Consider the following 25,521-nt stretch of genomic DNA (forward strand, 5'->3'; position numbering starts at 1 on the left):
CTTAAACATTCTGAAAGACGAAAACATCTATACAAAACGGCAATTATTGTTTCACGGAGAAACTATTTGTAGGAGTCCGTCATTATTAACAGGACATTACATTATTTATGAAATATATGGTCAAGCAGAGCCAACAGCTTTAATATTAAATGTTATATAAAACTAAGATGGCAATAACGGTTGAAACCAAGGTGGCGTCTTTGATTTACATTTTCCTATTAAATAAGAATTGAATATTATCATGCGATGCTCTTGATAAAATACAACAATAAAAAGTATTTCCAAGATTCTCATTCCAAATTTCCCTGTTTTGAAAATTAATGGTTTCGGATTCATTAAAAAACATTTTTCATTACATTACGAAGGTGTGTCTAAAGATTTTGTGCTACAGTGTAAGAAAAGGCGTACGCCTTAATTGCGCCAAACAAATCGAATAAATAATTAAATAAATAGTCGGGACAATCTGCTAGCGATGATTGCGTCTCAGGTCCTACAGACTAAAATCATTCATCGATACGTCACGCGCCGGGCGGACTTTTGCGTCTTAAGCCGTGTATATATATATATATATATATATATATATATATATATATATGTGTGTAAATAGAACAGAAATATTCACGTACTCTTACAGATATTTGTAAATTTATACATTTACATGAAAACAACTGAATCACTACAAAATAGCGTTCGCAGTTATACTGAGTACGGATAAATATCCGGGCATGTATGGTTTGTGTTGTCCCAGTACCTCCACTAATTGCAGTTATTTGTAAATCGTTCCCTGAATAGCTTTCAACGATTAAATGCCTACATAATACGCACGATACAGCAAAATAAAGACCAATTGTTGATTATTCAATCATCTTTTCCATGGTTAAAAAAACTTATGCTTGAATAAAACTTCAATTGAAATATAAAATTATGCGGCAATTTTCGTACGAAATACTCAGAATTATCTTTTACAAAAAGCATTTGATACATGCAAAAATAACCATAGTAATGTGTTGTACAAAGTTACATTATCTTTCTTGAAGTGTTACAAACTATTTCTTGGCAACTGGTTTCGAAAGGAATCCTTTTTATAAGTACAGAATTTTTTTCTGTGTAGTCACGCTATAGTGTTCGTAATTGTGACTACTTTGGTTTGACCTTTTACGGCGTGAGTTTAATGTTTTGATAATATCTGGTGACAAATATGTAACCTCACAATAAACACTGCCTGAATAAAATTATTAGAAGTCTCTTAATTATTAATATAAATTACAAGAATCTGAATTAACCATCTCGGCGTGTAAGCCTTAGTCTTAAGATCGCCTAGAAATATTTTGCCTGTTAAATGACGAAACCATTTATTATTGAAAACAATATTTTACTGATATTTACATACCTTTTCGTGGACAATAAATACTGAATGGTTTTGTTATCACCATCAAATATTTGACAAGAGTCGGTATTGACAAAATATATTCTTTTCGGAACATAGATCTTTTTTTTGTCAATGTTCCAGCATACGAATTAAGTTGCAAATCAAAGAACAAAGTAGAAATTCTTTTCAGCTAGACAATTAGGGCTTCTGTTTCATTTCAGAACATATATTTCACTTATGAAACATTAATTAGGCTAAATATTGTATTTATAAGTATATGTCACACATACCTTTGACATTGGGAGATGAACCAAGAGGAAATTTAATAATTTAGAAGTCGACGATCATTAAAAATAATAATGCATTTCTTAATTCGAGGGTTTAAAATTCAAACCAGTGAGTAAAGGAAAGACAAAAAGATGTTACCGAAATAATAGTTTCCTGAAAATTGTTTTGCTTAATTTCTCTACGAAACGATCAGAAATTTATGATCGACAACGTTTTTGTCATGATTGTATTTAAAGGCATTTTTAGCGTTTCTTCAATTAAAACCCCACTTTTTTTAAATAAAAATAAAATTGAAACATATAGAACGTTTCCTAAAAATTGATATCAAAAATAGGAGAAAATATAGTTAATACTGTCTCAAAGGAACTATTTCTTTTTCAACGCTAGTACTTGATAACTTTGTGTATATTGATGATTATGGACAGAAAAATCTATCTCCCGTGAAAATTCATAGTTTTATTTTGTAGAGAAAATACCCTTGTAAATAAATACTAAAAAAAAAAAAAAACATTTTAACAAAACTTCAGTATTTTTAATGTCAAACTCCGAACATTTTTCAAAACACATTTTAGTACAGCACATGCAATGATAATTATTTATTTTTGCCCGTTATATCTTCAATAATTATGTGACAAATTTTAAATAGTTTACATAAACCCTTGTTTACAAGTGTGTTCTAAAACTGGAAAAAAATATATATTATCCTTTTATGCGGCCTCACATAATAAAAAGCCTATGTAATAGATTAAATATTTATGCCATTTTTAAATACGTGCATCAAACACCATATTTATTATTAAAAGGATATTATCAATGTGCATATTTTATTCACATAAACTCAGAAAATTTTTGAGTATGTGTTTTGGTTTAGAACAAAAAACACATACAGCGTAGTTTCTAAGAAGATTCATTTATTTTAAATTGCGAAGAACTCTTGGTTTATTTCAGTTAAATTTCTTGTTGAATAGTCCTTAAATTTACTGTAATTTCTAACAGTGTGTAAAGAGGTTAAAAATATAATTGGAAGACTCGACAAAGCGTCCAATACTCCCAATATTATCCCTGCCCGTTCGTGTTCAATGCAAAGCAAACACAATACCCGTGGATTTACAAAGATTTTCGCGTATATTTAAAGAAGACCCCTGGATAATTTGTTACCAGTGTAAGTCGAAAATTTAAGCGTCATGACATTTAAACACTTTATAGGAGATATGCCTTGTACTCTTGAGACATGTCATATACAGCTCATTTTCTGTCACTATTTTATTCAAGAGGCTATGTTTTTTTAATTATCGCTCGATACATCCGTTGCATTTTTTGTTCGCAGCAAATATTTAAACAGGCGTGCACTCAGCGTTATATAATGGGTGTAAAAAGGCGCATAGTCTTCGTAAATATCACCAAATGAGAGACCTTTCGCAACTATGATACTGACTGACCATTTGTGAGTTTCCGAGCGGTATCCTACACAGAAAAAAAGAAAGTCTGTAGTTTACAAAATTTTCCTTTGGTAATTAGTTGCCAGGAAATAGTCTGTAATACTACAAGAAAATATTCTGACTTTTGTACAACCGATGGCTATGGTTATTTTGCATGAATGAAGCAGGTTTTTTCGAGAGAACACTGTTTATTAAGAAAATTTGCGCATGATTTTGTTTTAATTGACGTTTTCATCCAAGCATAATATATATTTTTTTCAAACAACGGAAAATAATTATAATTGGACTTGTATTCTATTATGCCTATTAAGAGCGCGTAGTTAAAACTGGAACGGTTTACAAATAACCAACTGTAACAAGGTGATGTAACGGGACAACACAAAGCATAAATGCCCGGGTTAGAATCCGAACACTCATATTGTAGTGATACGGTTTGTTTTCGTTTACAAATATTTGTAATTGTTAGAGACCTGTAAAATTCGCGGATTCATTTCGCGACAGGATAGAGTCCAAATACTTTTGACATTATTTTGCTTCAGTGATTGGGCCACAGTTTATCTGAAGGACTCTGGGCCAATGAAAAATCTTTAACAGAAGAATTAGCGAATCACAATCATTCCAGTCAACAGGTGTTACGAGTCGGTAACCAATCAGCAGATGTAATTTGCACGAGTGCGTAGAGGATCATGGAGTCCATCCTTTAGGGGTTTGAAATCGCGAATTTTACAGGTCTCTAGTAATTGTACATGAATATTACCTACTGTTCCGTGTACCAAAAAAAAAAAAAATTCACAGTGCGCAGTGTCATGTTTTGTCCTCAAGCGTTTTTTTTTTTCTCGCAGTGGAGTAAAGCACTAAAGCGAGGCGCTGTCTCGTCGGTTACACATGAACTCGGTTCCCAGGGGATCATCTGCTCTTCCCCGTGCTCGCATTTTTTTATTATTATTATTCATGCTCCATCGCGGGGTCGGCGCGGCTGGAGGAAACTGGTTCCCCCGCGTATCAGCGCGCCGGCCCTTTTCTCCCCCCCCCCCTCCCCCCCCCCCCCTTTTTCCACCAACCTCTCACCAACCCTGCACGAAGCGCAGACTGTTTGCTACATCAGACAACACCGCTACGCATTGCCGTCGCAGCTATCGCCAGAAACCGAGCATCGAACCAAAGGCCGCGGTAGTGGCCGTACAACTAACTAACCTCTTGTGAAATAGAGTGGATGTCTCATGAGAAAATGTGAGTCACTTTCGAAGTGTCATTGAAATTTTTTTGACGTGACAACGTCTAATAAATCGATGAACGCCGGCTGCACGCACGAAAAAAGTGTCCCGTTACGCACATTGTTCCGTTACGCTGTGTTCCGTTACGCTGTAGGCGAGTGCAGTAATAATAGGTTATGTTACAATTGACTAAAAAATTATGGCGATTCATATAATTGATGATAGATATTTGATTACAGATTATTTATATCAAAACTTTTTCATAATTATATTTAAACTCCATAGCCAAACGCCAGTTTTTAAAATTAATTACAAGTCATCCACACGTGAACTGTTTCGTCGACTGTTTATAAAGTGAAGTGAAAAGTTAATGTGGTTTTCATTGCTTATTACAACAACAATTTCGGCAATAAAGGTTAATTATTCTTGGATTTTAAAAATCTGATTACTAGTATAATTCAAGTATTTATTCTTTTATTATTAAAATCAAAATGATTCAATTTTATTCATAAAAGTATGCAATCATTTCATCAATGTTTTGTTATGACGTCACTATCGTCCGTAAGCCGACTTTACAGACAACCAATTTTTTATCTTCGGCGGGATCGCGGTAAGGAACTCGGACCCCACGTGATGCTGAGGGCAATTCGATAGGAAAAGCAAATTGGGAGGGAAATAAATGAGTGAAATCTCTAAGTACCAGAATTTGTGGATTGATTGCGCGGAGAGAGTGCATCAGCCTTGGAAGACAGTGTAGGTACATTTGTCGTTTTGAATTTGGTTTTTTCGAAGTCGTAAGATGTGATGATGCCCCGGCACGACGCGCGAGTGTCTCCCCGCGCAGCCAATCACAGTGGAGCTCCGCTCTGGCCCACGCCCCCACGCCCCCCCGCCCCCCCCCCCCCCCCAAACGAAACCAACAACTGTGTCGCTCGCCTGGCATCTTGTCACTTATCTCACGCCATGGAACGCACTTGGGTGTCAGTTCACATGGCATCAATGTTGATTTTTTCCGAACTATCAACCTTCACTACTTTGGCCCAAAGTCTGTTTCCCATTACATTTGCTACAGTGTTTTAAAACGAATGAATTGCTGGAGACCGGAAGAATTTGCGGATTCATTTCGTGATGGGCTATAAGTTCAAGCAATTTTTTTTTTGCCTCTGTGCTTTTTTCTTCTATTCGTTCTCAGTTTATGGAAAAAGGACTCTGCACCAATGAGAGATCCTCAAGCCAAGCTAAGTATCAAATCAGGGACTGCCAAATTAAGACGTCTCACAATTCTTGATATTTCACCGGGTATGCAGATGATTAAATGAAAACGTGAAATTGTTTCGGTATCTGATGAATACTGTTTGTGTAAAACTACATGCGCCCGGCTGGTGGATTATTACCACAACATGTCTTGTTTCACTTAATATGTAAACAAAATTATACTAGGACACTGCGGGTGTAAACAAATCAAAAGAATTGTTAATTTACACAGAAACTGTGTATTTTCACACCAAATTTGAGCTTTTAGAATATCAACCTAAATTTTTGGTGTAAAATAACACGATGTAGTAGTAATTTTGTACAAAGAATGTATAAAAACATTACCAACTGCATTTGGTTCTTTTTCGAACTACACGGCAGAAATGTAAAAATACACTTACACTTAATTTGTAAATTTACACAATTTTTTTACACTGTCGCTTCTAGATGCGCTAAGATTCATTCTGTAAGAAAGTAAAAAGTTGACCTACGTTTAAATTTGCGTTTATATATATATTTATATTTATATATTCTTGTGTCATATATCTTGTCTCAATATTGACGGTTCTCGAATGGTCGACGTATCATTCTGCCAACGTTGTTCTGCAAGCTGTGTGTAAACAACTTCACGTGGTCACCAGTGTTCGTAAAAATAAACACCATGTGATGTTTTTCAAGTGACATTTGGGGAAATGGGTACCGCATTGTATTTTAATTTTTTGTAAACTGATCATAAATAAACATGTAAAATTAAAAATATTTGCAAATTTTTTACATTTACATATAAAAAACTTTATCACTATAAAATAGTGTTCGCAGTAAAACTTGGTTCGGATTTTGACCCGGGTTTTTATGCTTTGTGTCGTCCCAGTACCTCCAATAGTTAAAAATTATTTGTAAACCGTTAGCTTTCCAGTAGCTTTCCGTTAGCTTTCCAGTATTAACTGCACACATTAATACGCATAATAAAATAAAATGTATCAATTATCGAATATTCGATTGTTTCTTCAACGGTTAAAAATATGTCTGAATGAAAGATAAATTAAAATATAAAATTATGGCCAATTTCCGCAAGCAATACTTCAAATTAAAAGTGTCGTAGTTTTGAACTTAGGCATTATTTCTTCAGAAGTTTTGTTATCTCCACCCTGCACCGATTTGTTGGATACTGTAACTATCCATTTCCATATTTTAGGTACTAATCTAATTTAGGTAAGGATGACAATCGCGTACCCGCCACTCTTCCAGACATTTAATTTGAGGACGACAATGTTCTGGTGTGCAGGTACCACATTCCGAGTACCTATTTAGGCACTCGGAAATTTCGCGAATATTCACTTGGCGTCACGCCTTAAATCGTTCCCATGTATGGCATGCCCATAGTTTATTTTATATTGGTCGATTTCTCACTGATCCACAATCGTAGATAGAGGGAAGGGTAGAAACAATTGTAGTCCCGTCATCAAAGCAATGCAAAAGTAAGCATGTTTGCAGTCTACTTCTGGGACGATAAGAACCCTCGCAAATTTCGTATCTGCAAATACACTGAACTTTTGTAAACTATGTTTTTCTTTTTAATGATCTGTTCACAGATATTTCTGTTGCAGGTGCTGGAGAATGTTAACTGCTACCGTGTTAACGGTTTGCGAAACTGTAACGTAGTATTTTTATTTCCTATTCGTTTGTCTCAGCGTGCTTCGCTCTGATGTTTTGCCCCGCAGTTCGCCTAACACGCCTTGGACGACCCCCTAGTTTGTAATAACAAAAAATGACCCTTGTCACCTGCAGGTACGTGCAATTCAAGTCAGGGATGGAAATCCCCATGCCCCTGGTATATATCGCCAAACGTTCACACAAAAATGGCTTCAGTATTCGTGAGCGGTTGCTTCTACATATCTTGGAGTGAAAATAATATGCGAAATTAGTATAGCTCTAATTAGATACAGCTTATGGTATTCGGTACAAAACCCAAGAATTCACGCAGAAAGTAAACTTTTGTAACCGCTTCAAATGTTTTGAATTAATTGAAATAAATTAAATATTTTTGTTTCCACTTAGTACTAATTTTAAATTCAAGCAAGTTAATATAAGTGAATTCTGTATTTTTTTTTTTTGCAAAGTCAAGGCTACATTCGTAACATTAAATGCACAGCACAGACTCGTAGAAGTTGAACTTATACAAATAGATACAATATGCAACAAAGTTGCGTGTACCTACATACACACGCACGGCGCACAAGAATTTTGACGTATTTAAAAGTTTTTTTAAACTTTTTCTGTGCAGTGTACAGCCAAAAGTAACGAGATTCTTAAGTGTATAGTTAAATAAAATGGAGGAAAATATCATTTAGGTAGCTTATCATGGTTTTGTTATTGTATACTAGAAGGACGGAAGATAAATAATTTGGATTACTACTTGTTTGCAAAACCATTTTTTTTTTAATTTTATCTCAACCCCGGGGCTTTAAATATAAAATTTGTACAATAAAATGATTATTTTAATTAACAATTGTTAATAGCTAACAAAATTCAATGTGTTTGAAATAAAAATTTTAACACATCTAAAGTGTATAAAAAATCAATCGTAATATTTTCAAAAAATATCTGTACAAAATAAATGTTTAATTTTTTACTGTGTTGGAATTGTATATTTTATTGGTACTGTGATGTGCTATAATGCATGTAACATAAAACTTTCCTTTAATTTGGCTTGGAATTATGTTACTAGCCGTTTAAAGTGAATTGTTCTAACAACGCAAATATTGTTTTAACACCCACACAATTGCAACCATTTTTTTAGAAAACCATTTTGCAGAGTAAAAAAATATTTTTAATGAACGAATTACGTAAATTTACAAAAAAAAAATTAATTCCAGTTAATCACTTATATACCGTTTAAAAATTCTGACGACGATGACCAAAGTAATTACATGTTTTGCTGATGTAGGTAAGATGGTACATAAAATTTAAACGAATAGATACCAACAAAACCATTTGGAAGTTAATTTGAAATCAGGCACCCGAGGACTATTTAGTTTCAGGCCTGTGCGCGTATTCATTCTACTAGCTTTAATTATGGTGCTTACGTTCGGAACTGATAATAGGCATAAAATAATATAATCTACATATATTTTTAGGTATTGCGTTTATAAGCAACACAGTACCTATTAATTTAAACAAAATATTTGTTCAAGTAATGCATGCCTTAATATATATCGAAGTTCTAACAGTAATTTTGTAAATAATTTCCTAATCTTTCAATGATAATTTGCAAGTATTTTTTCTTAGGCCAACAGTAGCCAATTATTTTCACAAAAAATAAATAATTATTATTTTAAAAATGCTGTAACTCATAAGACATAGCAACTGTCGCTGGCGTAAATACTATGGATCTACAGAATGTTGTTTAGTTGTTAAACAGGGTTGGCTCTAGTTAAATTAGTAGTTCCGTCTTTTCGACAAAGTTAATTACATATCACCAAAATATTATTCCAGCCATAATGTTCAATTTATTAGAATTTTCTGTAAAAATTTGCGTGCACCGAGATAAATAGTGTTATTTTTTTTCCACGATTATGAGAAGAGTATGCAATTATGTTTTTTTTCCCCCTAGCTTAATGGATACTAAAAATGCCTGGCTAAGTTCCTGAGAACGCTTTTCTACATGTTGACGAAGTGTTACCGAACTAGTAATTAAATAAAGGCGGAAAAAAAATGTTTTGTTTTGTTACTCTATTGTAACTATACAATGCAATGGATTTAGATTTTACGCGTAGATAATGATATAGAATCCAGATTGATATTAATGGTTCATTTCCCTGTGAAAACTACCACCAAATAAAAAAAAGCTGGTAACAGAATAAAGCAATAACTCTAATTCCTCAACAAATTGCACTGCGTATCGAACGAAACTCAAACATAAAAACTAAATTTAAAAAGTATTAAGGATAGCAGAAAAATTAATGTAAATCGTTTTAGAAGAGTTACAAATATCAACAAGTAATTTAATTTAATATTTCGAGTGTTAATGTTATATTGAGGTTGCATTCTAAAAAGATCACTCTGTGTGTGTTCAAACAGAAAATTCTCGTGCAAGAAACATCTAAGTTTGTTTATGCCGACATCGACAGGGAGAAACAATGAATGTCACCGAACGTAAATATAAATTTCTGACGATTTGTTTTTGTTCGTTACTGCTTATTCCGTCTAATTCTTTAGAAGATTTTGGGCTTAGTTCCAGTATTTATCTTAACTTAATTTAATTTTTTTTATTACATAAAAAAAGTAGCTACTACCGCAATTATTTATTTACTCTGAGTATCATTACTCAAGGGTATAAAAATAATTTTATACAGTGAGTGTACATTCCTACGAGACTACCCACACTGTAATATATAAAATCATTAAATAGATTACTAAGCGTTTCAGGGATTTTGCGAAGCGAAGAATGTGCAGATGTGAAATGTAAATGTACCTCGTTATATATAAATAATTCGAAATTTTAATAAAATTAAAAACTACATCCATTAGTGTATTTGAAAAAATATTAACTAAGTATATATTAATATTTATTTACTGGTTAAATTTACATTTTTCTGGCAGAAAAAGAGGGAAAATTGAAAAAAAAATTAACAGTGGTTTAAAATTTTACTCTCGCGCTCAAACTATTTTATGCAAATATTTTCTGGTTGTATAAATAAGTGACATCTTATTGCAGTGATTTGTAAAGTACATTAATTGCGTAACATTATCGGGCATAACTACAAATTTGTTCCTATTTTATAACAAATCAAACTTTTTTATGGTAGCTGACGGTAATACTGATTCCACGAAATGAAGGGAAAAAACCTTCGCCCGCATCACATGATAAATACACACTATGAGCTATACTTAATCGATTAAAATATTAGGAAGTACGCCGTACGTAACTATTTCTATCGAGTACGTAGCAGAATCACATTATGCTCGAACACGTAAACAGCGGTGAAGTCTTAGGAAATCGCGCACGAACAAACTGTTAACTAGAGACCGGAAAAATTCGCGGATTCATTTCGCGGATGGCTAGACTGCAAACTCGTACACCTTTATGCTGAGCCAGTGATTGGACCACCGTTTAACTGAAGGACTCTAAGACAATGAAAAACCTTCAACAAAAGAAGTATCAAATTACAAGCATCCCAAGTAACGCGTGTCACGAGTCAGTATCCAATGAGCAGGTGCAATTTATCCCAGTACATAGAGGATCGTGGAGTCTATCCTAGAGGTCATTGAAACAGCGAATTTTTCCAGTCTTTACTGTTAACTAGGGACCGGAAAAATTCGCGGGTTCAATGACCTCCAGGATGAACTCCACAGTTCTACGTACACTGGGTCAAATGTCACCCACCCATTGGCTGCTGTATTGTGAGACGTCCCAACGTAGCAGCCTGTGATTCGGTAAAAGCTTTGGTCGGGCGTTTCTCATTGGCCCAGAGTCATCCAGGTGAGTTGTAGGCCAATGGCAGAGGCAGCACTGAGCTATAACTATTTGTATTTTAGCCTATCGCGAGAAGAATTCGCGAATTTTTCCGGTCTCTACTGTTAACACTTCGCACTTGTCCTGCATTTTTAAACTGGTTCCACGTTACATTTGCCCATGGCGAACTTACGCAACAGCCATAATGAGAAACGCACTCGAGATCACAAACTACCTATCTTAAGTTCGGTCCTATTGACCATTACTTAATTTTTTTTTAAATTTCCTCACGCCGTAAATTTTTTATTTTCGTACTATATCAGTAGCACCTTTATGTCAAAAGTTAGGCGAAAAAATTCTCTTTTTTATACACGCCGCGATATGCTTATAAACGTCACAGGTGGAGAACCAGAAGCAAAACTCAATACGAGTGATTTATTTTGAATGATTAAACGGGAATTTCGTCCTACGCTCACAAGAGACCTCGCCCATAAAGTTAAGATGAAGTTCAGTCTCGGTTATAATGTGCGACTACATATCTGAGGTTCTGATTCGCATAGAAACAGATGTAACTTTTGTATGTTTATTCCGTGATATATAATTGTATGAATCTTAAAACATTTCGGTGAACGGGAAATATTTTGGAAGCACGCACGAACAAAACTTAAGTGCACATGGATTAAGCTCTAAATTAAGGCAGGTTACCAGAAAAAAAATTGAATTAAGGGGATAGTTCCTAGTAATTATTTTGCTTTTTCAAATTTCTTTTTTTTTTTTTCTTGAGACTTAACTTGAAACAAAAATATAACTGTAGCTACACGATACTAGTTTATAAATGGCTTTATCACGTCGATACGTATTATTTAATGGTTTTGAAAACTTTATTTGCAAATTTATGATTCATGCTCTCAATTAATGCTTGGATTGAAAGTCTGTTATACAATATCAAACCAACAGATTGTATGTAGCCTGTATCGTAAAATCCTGAAATTCCCGGGTATTTATTAAGCTTTTTAGAAAACCAATTTTTAATTATATACTAATGATATTCTAAAAATAAAGAGTTTCCAGACCAAGACCACGTAATTTCAACTTTATACCATACGATTTTTTTTTCGTTCACGCTATTAAATAAATATAAATTGACATATGAATATCTCGAAACCGTTAAATACTCGCTTATTAAATTCATAATCAATAACCCAAAGTTGCATTTGAGAATGCATTTAAAATCACTAACATGGACACGGATTTTTACAAATATAATAATTTAGGAAACTACCCCCTCAAGGCGGTTTAATTTCCTGTCCGCCAGATGGTTGTGTTGATCATACCGGTGCTCCGGATCCCGGAAGTGCGAACGCAGTACCTCGAAGCCCGCCAAAGTCCAGCAATATCCCGGAAGAATTAGCCGGCGCGAATATCAGTTAACTCCCCATTTGTCTACCGGTCTTTTTCAACTCCTTTTGCGTTCGTCTTATCGGCACAGCACGAGACAAGTAAAGAATAAACCATATTCATCTCACGCATTTCTTTAAGCAAACACGTTTCGGAACACACTGCTCGTTCACTTTTTTTTTTGTATTTATAGTGGATTTTTTTTTTACTTATGGCTCAATTATATTCGCAAGACCGCCAACTTGATTTCTCGCATGCAAACTAACACATACAGTTTTCGTGCTGAGTCCTTAGTAATATTTATTTTCGGGAACTCCGACGACCAACCTGTCGGGGGAGTCTCATCCAGCACCTGGGGAGGTGTGTGTGTGTGTGTGTGTGGGACCAGCTCTTACCTGGGGTCCGTCGCGCCGGTTGACAGCACAGCTACGTGAGGATACACGATGAGGCCGGTGGGTGAACGCGTCAGGGAAAAAGGGGCTCTCCGCTGAGGCGCACACGCGTCAGAGGGCACTCGACGAACAACGACGACGACACACCATGGTCCGGGGTCTTCAGGTACTCCCGTCGCTGGCCACGCACATCCCGACGTACACCGGGCCGGGGAAAAATAATTTTTTCTTTTAACGATAATCCTGACTATCCCAGAAGACACCACTTGAAGACACCAGAAGAATAAAAACACGTCCTCCCCCCCAGGACGTCGGGAACTTCCCTTCCCGAAAGCGTCGAGGGTGGAGAATTTTTTTTGTTTTTGTTTTTCAGTTTATCGCCCGTATCACTCCGCGAGCGCGTGCTTGCTTGCTTTTGCGTCGGTATGTGTGAACGCACGTGTGTGATATCGGAGACCTTGCAGCGAACTGTACCAGCCAAACGGGGGGCTGCCTCACCTTGCCCCTACCTTGCTTCTCCTCCTGCTGGGCCTCCCTCCCTCCCACCCTTCCCTCCTGACGCAGACACCAACATTCCCCCCACCCCTGCTCCGACAGACCTGGTCAACTCCCTCCCCGGTACGCGCTGCCATCTACCGGCGGGACCCTACTACACACGTGCGGGCGCGCGCCTCCCCACTCCTACCAACCCCCCTTTTCCCCTACTTGCCCCCTCCCTTCTTCACACGCGCTCCTTCGGCCAGGACATACTCACGTGTGCTCCCCCTGCCCCCACCCCTCCGCCGGTGTACTCTCCTAGGACATCGTCCACCGGACTGCGGCACGTAGGGAGGAAGAAAGTCCAGGAGAGAGGGGGTAGTGGAGGGATAATCTCTACGTAAGCACGCGTGCATGCTAGTCCCAACGGTGGTGCTGTCAAATGCACTAACGGACCAAACCCCGGACAGCTCGAAACTGACAACACAGGCGTGAAGAGTCAAAAATAACCTAGCGGCAAGAGGTGGGACTACAAGCAATAAAATATTGACAAATTGTTAAATTACATAATACATTATCTGGTGTTAAACGAGATAACTTTTTTTTAAGAAATTTGAAACACTCGAGGTATATTTTTCTCCAAAAAATAATGTATAATAATTAAGAAAAGTAATTTTTTTTTCCTCTGGCGTAAAATGAAGTTTTTTTTTGTTGTTTTCATAAAGTTGGTGCCATACATATTAAATTAATTCTTGCGGCGGGTGCGGAAACTACGTGTAATTCGCATCAAGAAATGTAGGTCAAAAATCATTTTTAGTGATTTCAATACGCTCGGCATTATTTTAAATAATTTTACGTTAATGTTCGTGTCCGATTTTTGTATTGTACCTGAGGACGTCGGGAAGGATGGAAAGGGCTTTTGGCGGATTACCAATAATAATAAAAAACAGGATTGTGTTAAGGGGGTAGTATTTAAATTATTTTGCTTCCATTAAATCGTGTTTTTGCGTATGATTTTAAATAAATTCATAATAAAACCACATTATAATAATTTTATACTTAAATAAAGTAAACTTAAAGGCACGAAATCATATAATACACTGTATTTTTTTTACGAAACAAACCTATGTAGCCTTCCTCTTAAGAGTTTTTATTTGAAGTATAACATTAATAAATAAATAAAATTTTGGTTTTCCAAAGCCACGAGAACTTAAGTTTCTATGGTATGATTTAAGCCACGAAGACGTATAGTGAATTCTCCATGACCTAGTTCTTTTTCCACCTTCATGTCTGCGCTTCTTCGTGCTTTATTATCATAGCAGTGCAAACATGCCGTTTCGTCAAATACATACTCTCCTGAGTTCGATTCTTCACGCAATATACAGAGCTTCAGATATGTAGTAAACTGCATGTAGCGGAACTTCGAACCGACTGACGGTGATCTTCGTCAAGAAGAGTTCGGCGTTGAGTTATATTCGCGGACTTGCGACTTTTTTTCCGCGGCAGGCCTGAATACCTACAACCCTTTTTCAAGGGCAGAGCTTCAGAAGGAAAAAAAACAGAACAACACCCCACGAGATTTAAAAACTGCCCAAAGATATCTTAGTGGTGTCTGTTTACGGTAAAAAAAAAAAAAAAAAAAAAAAATTAGAATGCGTCGAGCAGTTTTTTTTTTCCGTATTTTGTTTTTTTGAACTGTAATTTTGTAAGAGTGAAAATCGCTAAAAACGCGTGTTTACAGGATTACAGTTTTTTTTTTTGTTTTTTTAAAGGCATGGAACACCCGGTACAGATTGTTGAAAGCACTCGAGTTGACTTGCGTTACACCTTTCATCGTCGTTTCCCTCCCCGGGCCATGCGATGCCACGGTGGCCGCCCGAACCTCGTAGAAGAAGACTGCGCGCCTGCGCGCCAGGAGCAGAAGCGACGCCACGGGCGGACGTAGGCGCACAGTTCACTCGGCGCTCCTTGTTCGAGGACGGATCCGACCATCACCGACGCCGACGCAAGACGTCGACGCCCGTGTGGAGCGCACCTTCTGGAGGATGTCCCTCCGGAGCCGAGCGGAGAACTAATTTTGTTTTTTCCCTCCTCCCACCGGAGTTTGCGTCCGTCTTGTCTATCCCCCCCCCCCCCCCTCACGGGCGGCGGAGCTTCAAAACCGAACCCGGAGTTTCCGGTTTCCTCCCTCCCGGTAGGCCCGGGTCGACAGGTTTTCCCAGCGGCGCGCTTCCATTCACGTGGGTGGGTGGGTGGCTCTCTTGGACCGGGAGGGGGGAAATGAGGGAGGTGCAGGGCAGGTTTCGTGTCCTGACGACTTCCGCGAGACCCGGGTGTCGGGTAACTCACACACACACACACAAGCGTCCACGTGGTTATGGTACCTGCCGGTCCATTTTGTCTCCCCCCCCCCCATGCCTCTTCCACATAGCTATCAACATTCCTTCAACAACTTCCTCAAAAATAAAAAAAAATAATCTTTGCCGACTACCTCGCGAGTAGCCCGTTGTTTACGATCACCGCCCTGGAGAACTGGTCTGGACGTCGGAACCGACCCATTTAACCGGTGAAGCTGCTGCATCTTCTTCATCTTCCTCTTGCCGCCCCCCCCCCCTCCATCGCCCTTGTGGACGAGTTCCGACGCGTTCCACGTGGCTTGTGCGGGCGGTGAAATCCTCTAGGTTACCGGTTACAGCGTGGACGCGTGTGTCCACCACCGAACAATGCGAGTGGAGCGTGGGGGGGATGTTTTTACCCTGCCTGGAACCGCCTCTTGCGGTTTTACGAGAACACGAACACACGTCACAGCTAGTTTGGCACCGTTCAAACCACTTTGAATTCCCCCCCCCCTCCCCAAACCCGGTTCAGTTGTTCTCCTGTCGTGCGCGTGATTGTAGGTTTTTTTAATCAGCAGATAATGACAATGGATAAAAAAAACAATTGATTAGAATTGTATTTCGAAAACAAGTGTCTGTGGGATATGCGAGGGGAAAAAAAAATTATCACAACATAGAGTTTGATAGACTTAAAAAGATCTTGAAAAAGCAATTGATTATCGTCTCTTGCAGCCACATTCCGTTAACATGTTCTGTTATTTCACTACTCATTAATAAATACTTAGACGTCGGACTTTCACATCTTCGCTGGTGGATAGAAGCAAACTGGTATCAGGAGACTCCTGCACTGAAAACCACTATGTTCTTGAGAACACATCTCAGCTGTTTTGACGAATTAATAGAAACCTGTAAAATTCGTGATTTCAAATCCTTAAAGGATAGACTCCATGATCCTCTATGCACTCGTGCAAATTACATCTGCTGATTGGTTACCGACTCGTAACACCTGTTGACTGGAATGATCGTGATTCGCTAATTCTTCTGTTAAAGATTTTTCATTGGCCCAGAGTCCTTCAGATAAACTGTGGCCCAATCACTGGAGCAAAATAATGTCATAAGTATTTGAACTCCATCCTATCGCGAAATGAATCCGCGAATTTTACAGGTCTCTACGAATTAAATTTTTTCAGGACACGCTTCCACTGTAGATAACCGTGGCCTTAACGGGATTAACCATTCTCCCCTTCCCCCACCCCCAGGACTGCTCGCGCGTGAAGAACTATGGGTGTTGTGTTTTCTCGGGGTTCTCCCGTGTACTCGCCATTCGTCCCGCCAACGCTCTATTCTCATCTAATGACCCCCCTAGTTGTCTCTAATCATCTCGGTATGGAAGAGCGTCAAGCTTTAAGAAGGTACGGCTCGTTCCAGATCAAGAATTTATATTTGCATTACACATGATTAAACTTGCTGACTTTGAGTGGCCAAAATTCACTACATATATATATATAGTGATTTTTTATTGCGTACTTAGCTGGAAAAGTTGCATCTTTAACGTTTTCAAGCATTTTAGATAAGAATAAAATGGAATATAAAAACTTACACTTTTTAGCTTTAAATTCAAATTTACTGTCTACTGTGTGATGTGGTTTGACTTAATTAAAAAAAAAAATATGTATTTTTACCTAGCCTTTTAAAAACCTCAGAATTTTTATGAGTTTCAAATGCTAAATAAAATTGAACAATTTTTTTTCTAAATGAATTAAAAACCATATCACGCAGTAGCCATCAGCATTGATTTTAAACTAAAAAATGTTGAAGTTATTTATTTCATTTGGTTCTCCTTAACCATACTGCGCAAAAATGTTAAAAATTCAACTTTGCCAGCTAACTATAAAAAAAACAATGAACTATATACACACACATACAGACACACTAGCTGCAACACTCGGCGTTGCCCGTGCTGAACTTAGGGTGATAACTAGACCTGCAAAATTCACGGTTTCGATGGCCTTCAGGATAGACTGCACATACCCCTGTACACTTGGGCAAATAACGCAAGTTCATTAGCTGCCGACTTGTAAGTCGTCTCATCTGGTTTGTCTGTGATTCGATCCTTCTTTGGTTGAGGGTTTATAACTGGTTGAGATTCGTCCAGATGAACAGTAAGCCAATAACAAAATTATGTAAGATATATATGTTTTGAATTCTGGCCTATCACCGAATGAATTCGCGAATTTTGCAGGTCTCTAGTGATAACTTGTCCGCGAATTAAAGCAAAATGTATAGCGCTATATGACAGTGTGGTGAACATAGATCAATTGCTGTATGTATGTCTATGATCATCTGTTTACCCATGGCGATTGGTTGAACGGTTAGAAGTTGATACGCTACAGCGCCATGTAGAGGCGAGATAGGCCTACAAAAACATGGATATCATAAAAAACCTTCTCCATGAAAAAACACTTCGATGTGCCAACTTTCATGACGATCGGTCAAACGATGTTGGAGTTTGACTCCATACATACATGCCAACATTATATATATATATATATGTGTGTGTGTGTGTGTGTGTGCGCGCGCGCGTGCGCGTGTGCGCACACACATATATTTTGTTTCATTTCGGCCATTCAAAAGTAATTCTACATGTTTAACCGTGCTAAACGAATATATGAACATTTATAATAATTACCTGGAACGGTACATACCCCTCTAAGGTACTAGCCTAGTCAAGGCTGTATTTACGTTAGTGAGGTAAGGTGATATGTGCGATGCTCGTTGGTGCTTCTCGCGCGGTATCGCCTCTAATCGCAAAACTGTGGACTGGCGCGCAGTCTTCTCGTCGTGCATGTAACTACGAGATATGAGTGGTTTAACCATAATACGATCTACAAGGTGAGGACATGTGAAAATAATCGTGTTATTCAAGTCCCTTGAGTGCTTCCAAAAAATATATATGTAGGAGAGTAAAAATTGCTAAAACGCGTGTTTTCAGAATCACTTTTAGACATGAAACATTTCGGTAATGATTTTTTTTGAAGCACCCAAGGGCCTAGCATTACACCTTCGCCTTCATTCCTCCACCGTCTAATGTTACGGTTACCGCTCATATCTCTTGGTTGCCCCCAGGGCCGGATTTAGGGAAGGGCCTCCACAAACGGACTCACACAAAAAGGACTATGGAAAAGACCTATCTCCGGAACTATTTTACTACCAAATTCTCGCAGATCAAAATTTCAGAGCTACATTTCCAAACCTTGAAATTGCACTGAGAATGTATTTGGTTTTTATGGTTTCAAATTGCACTGGAGAGCGCTCATTTTCAAAAATGAAAATTATGAAAAATAGGCTCCAAACCACGATGGGACAAAACCGTTTATCGAAGTTTTCTCTCCTGAGCATTGAAAGCTATTTACTCCGGGAATTGTATTTCAGCGAAATCATCCAACGATTTTTCGGGGAAAAAAGCTCGGAAGGTTCCGTTCATTAACACTAAAATTTAATTTAATATAATTCTTGTCTCCGATTATATTTATGTATGTTTTTTTTAAAATACTAAGAGAATCTACTTGATTTCACAATAAATTATTTATTGGAAAACTCGACTGAAAAAAAATTGTTCATTTTATTTGGAAAATAATTTGGGGCCAGGGGGGCCTCCGCTCCTCTGTTGCCCCGAGGCCTCCAGACCTCTAAATCCGGCCCTGGTTGCCCCATGCACGACGAGAAGACCGCGCGCCAGCTCAGAGGCTACACCGCGCTGGAAGCACCAGCGAGCGTCGCACTTATCGTCCCGCATCACCAACACAGTTGCACCCCCTGGCTAGGAGTTCCGGAAACGTCATATAGATTTTATTTTCATACAGTGCGCGCGCGCGTTCTCTTAGCCGCCGAGAAGTATTGGGACGAGAGCACGTCCTACGGGTAGCAATTTTCCTGAGCCGGGGGGGTCGTTGATTACAACGGCGTTGCAGGTGGTCTTCTTATTCGATTACCTCCCCGGGATGCGAAACACGAGTAATTACAATCGGCAGGTAACGAGTACAGAGCCTCACAAAAAAACAAAAAACAAAGGAGAATTAAAAAAATAAATAGAACATGCCCAAAAACGAGCCGCTAATTACAGCAGCTGCTCATCCCTATTGCCCTCGTCTTTGTGTCGAGTTCCAGAAACTTTTGGCCGACCCACTCACCAAAGACACTTATTATTTCGTGTGTATCAATTTCACTCCCAGGCTAGACTCGACTGGCCTATATATATTATCTGGACTTTTTAGAGTTCTCGTGTCGGTCGATGACCAGTTCACATCCTTTGGCGAGTTACGCGTAGTTGGGTTAACTCCTTCTACTGGGTATACTTATTTAACTGCACTGTTAGAAATCAAAGTAAATTTACGGGATTTTAAACGCAGGAAATTCACCTCAAATAAACAAACAGTTCTTCGTAAATTTCTAATAATCAAATCTTCGTGGAAACTGCGCCGTATTTTTTAACTTCCAAAGTTATATGTTTCGTAATAAACCAATGGAAACAAACACTTGAACCAAATAAAATTGTTCTGGCGGTAGATTTTACTAACTAATTTTTAATATTCTGTTAATTGTTAATATACCAAGATTGTCCGTAAATTTACGAAGTAGCCGCATATTTACGAACATAACCGGACAGTTTGTAACCAGCTTTCTTAATCAATTTAAGGTGAAATTATTTAACAGTGTGGCTCAGGGTCATCAAGGGCGTGTACAAGAACACTGAAGTCCAATCATCAACGTGAAACAGATGTATATGTGCTTCAAGACTACTCTGACTCCCAATAAATCCGCGAAATAATTGTAACTCTAAAAATGACACGTAACACTAAACTTATATATTATTCTGGGGTGGTTGGCTCGAAGCTAGATTGTACCCCAAGCCATCTCCACACGGTGTAATTTGGGTACGTCGAACGAAAACTGCGGTGGTTTGACATTGCCTTAAGTAGTACGAAGATGAAGGTACCAACACAAACATCATCTAGTTCTGGACCCAGGAAGGACATTTCCCACAAATGAAAAAACATCTCCTCCCCAGCCAGTTATCAGAACCCAAGACCTTTGGTGGCTTATCGGTAGAGACCTGTAAAATTCGCGGATTCATTTCGCGATAGGATAGAGTCCAAATACTTTTGACATTATTTTGCTTCAGTGTTTGGGCTACAGTTAATCTGAAGGACTCTGGGCCAATGAAAAATCTTTAACAGAAGAATTAGCGAATCATGATCATTCCAGTCAACAGGTGTTACGATTCGGTAACCAATCAGCAGATGTAATTTGCACGAGTGCATAGAGGATCATGGAGTCTATCCTTTAATGATTTGAAATCGCGAATTTTACAGGTCTCTACTTATCAGCCAGACGTCCTGAATGGCAGCTAACCAGATGGGATGTTACAAAAAAAGCCGACCAATGAAATATTTTTAAAAGGCTCGTCACATAGAGCCTTACAGTTTGCCCATTTCTGTGATGTAAGAGCGCTATTTTAACGTAAAATTTATCAAAGTGTTGAGGTAAAGGAACGTAGTGTACAGGTAGCATCGTCTTACATGCGATATATAGGTTGAATGTCGTCAGTGTTAGATTAGACTCTGAACGTATAATTTATTTGCATTATAAATTACTTCATTATAATTTATTAAATAGTTAAAAATTAATAAATTAGAGTAAACAATCAGCATATTTAATGATATTAATTATTACTTAAAATTTATCACTATTAATTTACTAAATTAAATAATTTTTATGTGCGTGTTTGTATTAATAATAAATACTGAGTTTTAATAAAAAATATATTTGATTGAATTTATACTTTACCAACCGCATTTTTAATATAATTCCAATCCTCTTCTCTTTTTATTGAGTATATGCATTTAAAATTACAGTCAGTTTTTTTATTACTCCAAGTAAGATTAACTTTTAACGCGCGTACATAAGTATACACTCCCATATATATATATATATATATATATATATATATATATACACATATATATATATTGATATAAAATTTACTACTCATTCGGCAATTTGGAAAGTGAATTTAGAACCCTCGTCTGAATTTCAGTCTTTTTTTTTTCCTCGTGACTCCACTTGGCCTTGAGTTACTTTTTACTCAAGACTAGTAGTCGCAGATAAGCCCTACCCTCCGTTCTTAACTGCAATAAAAAAAAGGCTGACGATAAAGTATCATTTTTTATTTGGTGGACTGTTGGAATTAAAAGCGTTGTGTCGTTAAGATACAAGTTTATTTTTTTCGAAGAAAAAATGGGCACGTGGGTAGTAGTTATTTCCAGAGAGCTGCTGTCCAGCGCTAGGAAAGAGACTGCTGAAGGAGATCTGACTGAATATAAAAAAAGACATTTATTTCCCAGTCCTAAATGAAAGGTATCGCTCCTATTCAACAGACGTCTTTAAATAGTCAACATTATATGTTCGCACGAGTGTTACACCATATTTTCACCGTAACACTTATTTCCATGCTTACGTAAGTACCTAAACAGAAAAAAAAATTGTGCACTTCAAGAAACTTGGCGCATGATTTATTTATTTTAATTGATGTTTTTATGCAAGCATAATTTTTTAAACCATGAAAAAGATAAAAGAATAGTCAACAATTTTACTTTATTTTGTTGCACCATACTTATTATTTGCGCTGGTAAAACTAAAAAAAAAAAACTTTTCAGGGAACGGTTTGCAAATAACTTTTAACTATTGGAGGTACCGCTACAACACAAAGCATAAATGCCCGTGTAAGAATCTGAACCCAGTGTCACTGTGAACACTTTTCTGTAGTGATACAGTCGTTTGTATGTAAATGTACAAATTTACAAATATCTGTAAGTTTACATGAATATTTCTATTACATTTACAAAAAATATATATATTTTACAGTTTAGGGCCTACACGTTGTTTTTCTGTACCCGCATAAAATCGCCGACTACAAATCTATGAATCTTCAGAAGTAACGTGATCGAAAGTACATGCCGATCGACTGTATCAAAAATATAGATTATCAAAGCGTTCTGAGCTCGAATGGAGGGACCAGACAGTTATAATTACTGCGTAGTAAGTATACTTAATAGTAGTAACAATAAACGCCTGAGGTGCTGTTTCTATTCGCAAATTAATCAAGAGGACTGTGGTATAATCATCAGTGTAAAGCAGATTTGTATGTGCTTCAAGTCTACTTTGCTATTCAATGACACTAGTGGTTAGGGGATTATTAAATTTTGGAGAATACCTTTCCTGGGTTCAGGACTTCACCCCCTCGTACTGCGGAAGGAAAAGGGTGATTCATCGCAGAATCATCCTTCCATGATAGCTCAACGTGAGTCGTAGCTTCTGCCAGAGTGGCGACGCTCGGAATAAATTTCGCGAGAGTCTATAATCCTAACAATTTCACCTCTTGTGCTGTTTCACTGTTACAAATAGGAGAACTAAAAGTTCGAAAAGGAGGACTAATTAAATTAGTTAGCTTGTCCTCAAATTAATCACCACGTTCACAAGAACACGGAATAACGGACAGAGTAGTAGGAAGCTAAGAATACAAAGTCGAAACATAGATCCTTGCTATCCATTTGCGACCGGCGCTTTTCAAAGGCCAAACACGCAAATTCATTTTTTTTTGGGCTGTGTGGTTAGGATTAATGTATTTGCATTTACTTTAGCCTTACCTAATAACTAAATGTTATTGAACTCCCACAACTTTAATTAGCTAAATGGATGTTCAGAACTTAGCTGCATACTCATTTACAATGCACGAATAAAATGAACGAAAACTATTGAAAAATACTTTTTTTTGGAGCTTTAATATACTGTGCTGTGGCGACTACTTCAGAAATCAGTAGATTCGGACATATATAACAATTGTAGACAGTGCAGATTTCCGTGTGACAGTGTGGCGTCATTAACATTAATATAAGGCCACAGACCGCCCAAAGAGGTGTATCTGTGTTAGTGAGGCTGGATGTTAAGTGCGACGCACGCTGGTGCTTGTAGCGCGGTATCGCCTCTAAGCGCAAAACTAGTTTGCTGGCGCGCAGTCTTCTCGTCGTGCATAGGACAACTAAGACATTTGAGCAAGTAACCATCACATTATGTGGATGAGAAATGAAGATAAAGGTGTGATGCAAGGTCCTCGAGAGCTTTAAAAAATATGTACAATACGTTTCATGTCTAAAAATTCCCCTGAAAAAAAAAGCCTTTTAGCTATTGTCATTCTTCTAAAAATACAGTTTGAAAATGAAGTACGGAAACGGAACCCCCACAACCGTCCTTAGCGTATTCTCAAACGATATTGCGGATATTGCGAGCAGTTTTCAAATATGTAAAATGACAGGTATTATATAAATGTGTACATTTACATGAAAACCAACAGTATCGCTGCAAAAAATAGTCTTCGCAGTTACACTGGGTTCAGATTCTTACCCAGGCATTTATGCTCTGTGTTGTACCCAGTACATAGAATAGTTAAAGTTATTTGTAAAACCGTTCCCTGAATAGCTTTCCAGCACCATCCGCGCACATCAGTATGCACAATAGAACAAAATTAAGTCAAATGTTTTTGAACATTCGATTATATTTTCCGTGGTTTAAAGAAATTATTCTTGAATGAAACATCAATTAAAATATCAAATTCGGAGATAATTTTCGCAAGAAATACCCAGTATCATCTCTAAAACGTATTTCCTTTATGCAAAAATTTAACTATAGTGAAGTGTTGTTGTACAACGTTACAAAATATGTCTCAGCAACTTTGTTTCCAAAAGGAATATTTTTGACGTGACAACGTCTAATAAATCGATGAACGCCGGCTGCACGCACGAAAAAGTGTCCCGTTACGCACATTGTTCCATTACGCTGTGTCCCGTTACGCTTATTGTACGCTTGCGCCGCATCTATCTCTCTTCCACTCGACTGTTTATAAAGTGAAGTGAAAAGTTAATGTGGTTTTCATTGCTATTACAACAACAATTTCGGCAATAAAGGTTAATTATTCTTGCATTTTAAAAATCTGTTTACTAGTATAATTTCAAGTATTTATTCTTTTATTAGTAAAATAAAAATTATTCAATTTTATTCATAAAGTATGCAATCATTTCATCAATGTTTTGTTTATGCCGTTGTCATGACTTTACAGACAACCAATTATTATTATTTTTTTTTGGAAAAGTACGGAAAATAATTTTCCTGTGCACACTTCTTATCTTCCCCCGGATTGGTTCCTTGCCGTAAGGGCCTACCGCGCGTTCCTCAGTTCCCACGAAGGGGCACGAAAAAAAAAAACTTTAGTTCCTCCGGGCTTCCCTTCCCTTTCCTCGTCGCACGTGGAACAAAAGGCGGAGGATGTGGTGTGGATGGTTCGACGAGGGTAAGAGTGCATGGAAGGGGGGGGGGGGTGGGAAGAGGCATTAGATGTGTGTGTGGAGACTTGGTTAATTACAGCATTATGAGCCTCATTAAGGAGGAGAGGAGGAGGAGGGGGGGGGGACCGCTTTCCCTGGCCTTGAGACGCAGACCTCCAGCGGCCTTGGGAGAGAGACGACGACGTGGAAGGATAGGAGGAAGGAATGGAAGGAAGGAAGGATGGAAGGTAACACGGAGCGAGGAACTCGCGAAGAACTCCTGAGGTCGCCCTCCCCCCGACGACGCGACGCCGGAATCGAAACAGCGCCGAGAGGCGCAGACGCTTTGGACCCCGAGAAATTTTTTTTATATTTTTTTTTTTGTCAGTCCAAAATCACGTTTCGTCCCGTCCGTCACGTGTCGTGAATCGCGGACGCGAACGTTCCTGAAATGAATGTCGGAATATATTTTTCATATTTTTGACGTGACAACGTCTAATAAATCGATGAACGCCGGCTGCA

General features: G+C 37.8%; 1 protein-coding gene across 4 annotated transcripts in view; it reads right to left on the reverse strand.

Annotated features, from left to right (window-relative positions):
- LOC134539866 (protein grainyhead) overlaps positions 1 to 13,265 on the reverse strand; it is a 272,758-nt gene extending 259,493 nt beyond the window's left edge. For all 4 annotated transcript variants that reach the window (XM_063382210.1, XM_063382208.1, XM_063382207.1 and 1 more), the window contains exon 1: positions 12,813 to 13,265. The gene's annotated coding sequence lies outside the window, so the exon portion shown is untranslated. The remainder of the gene's footprint in view (positions 1 to 12,812) is intronic.
- Between the last annotated feature and the right edge of the window lie 12,256 nt (positions 13,266 to 25,521).

This window comes from Bacillus rossius, chromosome 16, assembly GCF_032445375.1.
Source record: "Bacillus rossius redtenbacheri isolate Brsri chromosome 16, Brsri_v3, whole genome shotgun sequence".
NCBI classification, from domain to species: domain Eukaryota; kingdom Metazoa; phylum Arthropoda; class Insecta; order Phasmatodea; family Bacillidae; genus Bacillus; species Bacillus rossius.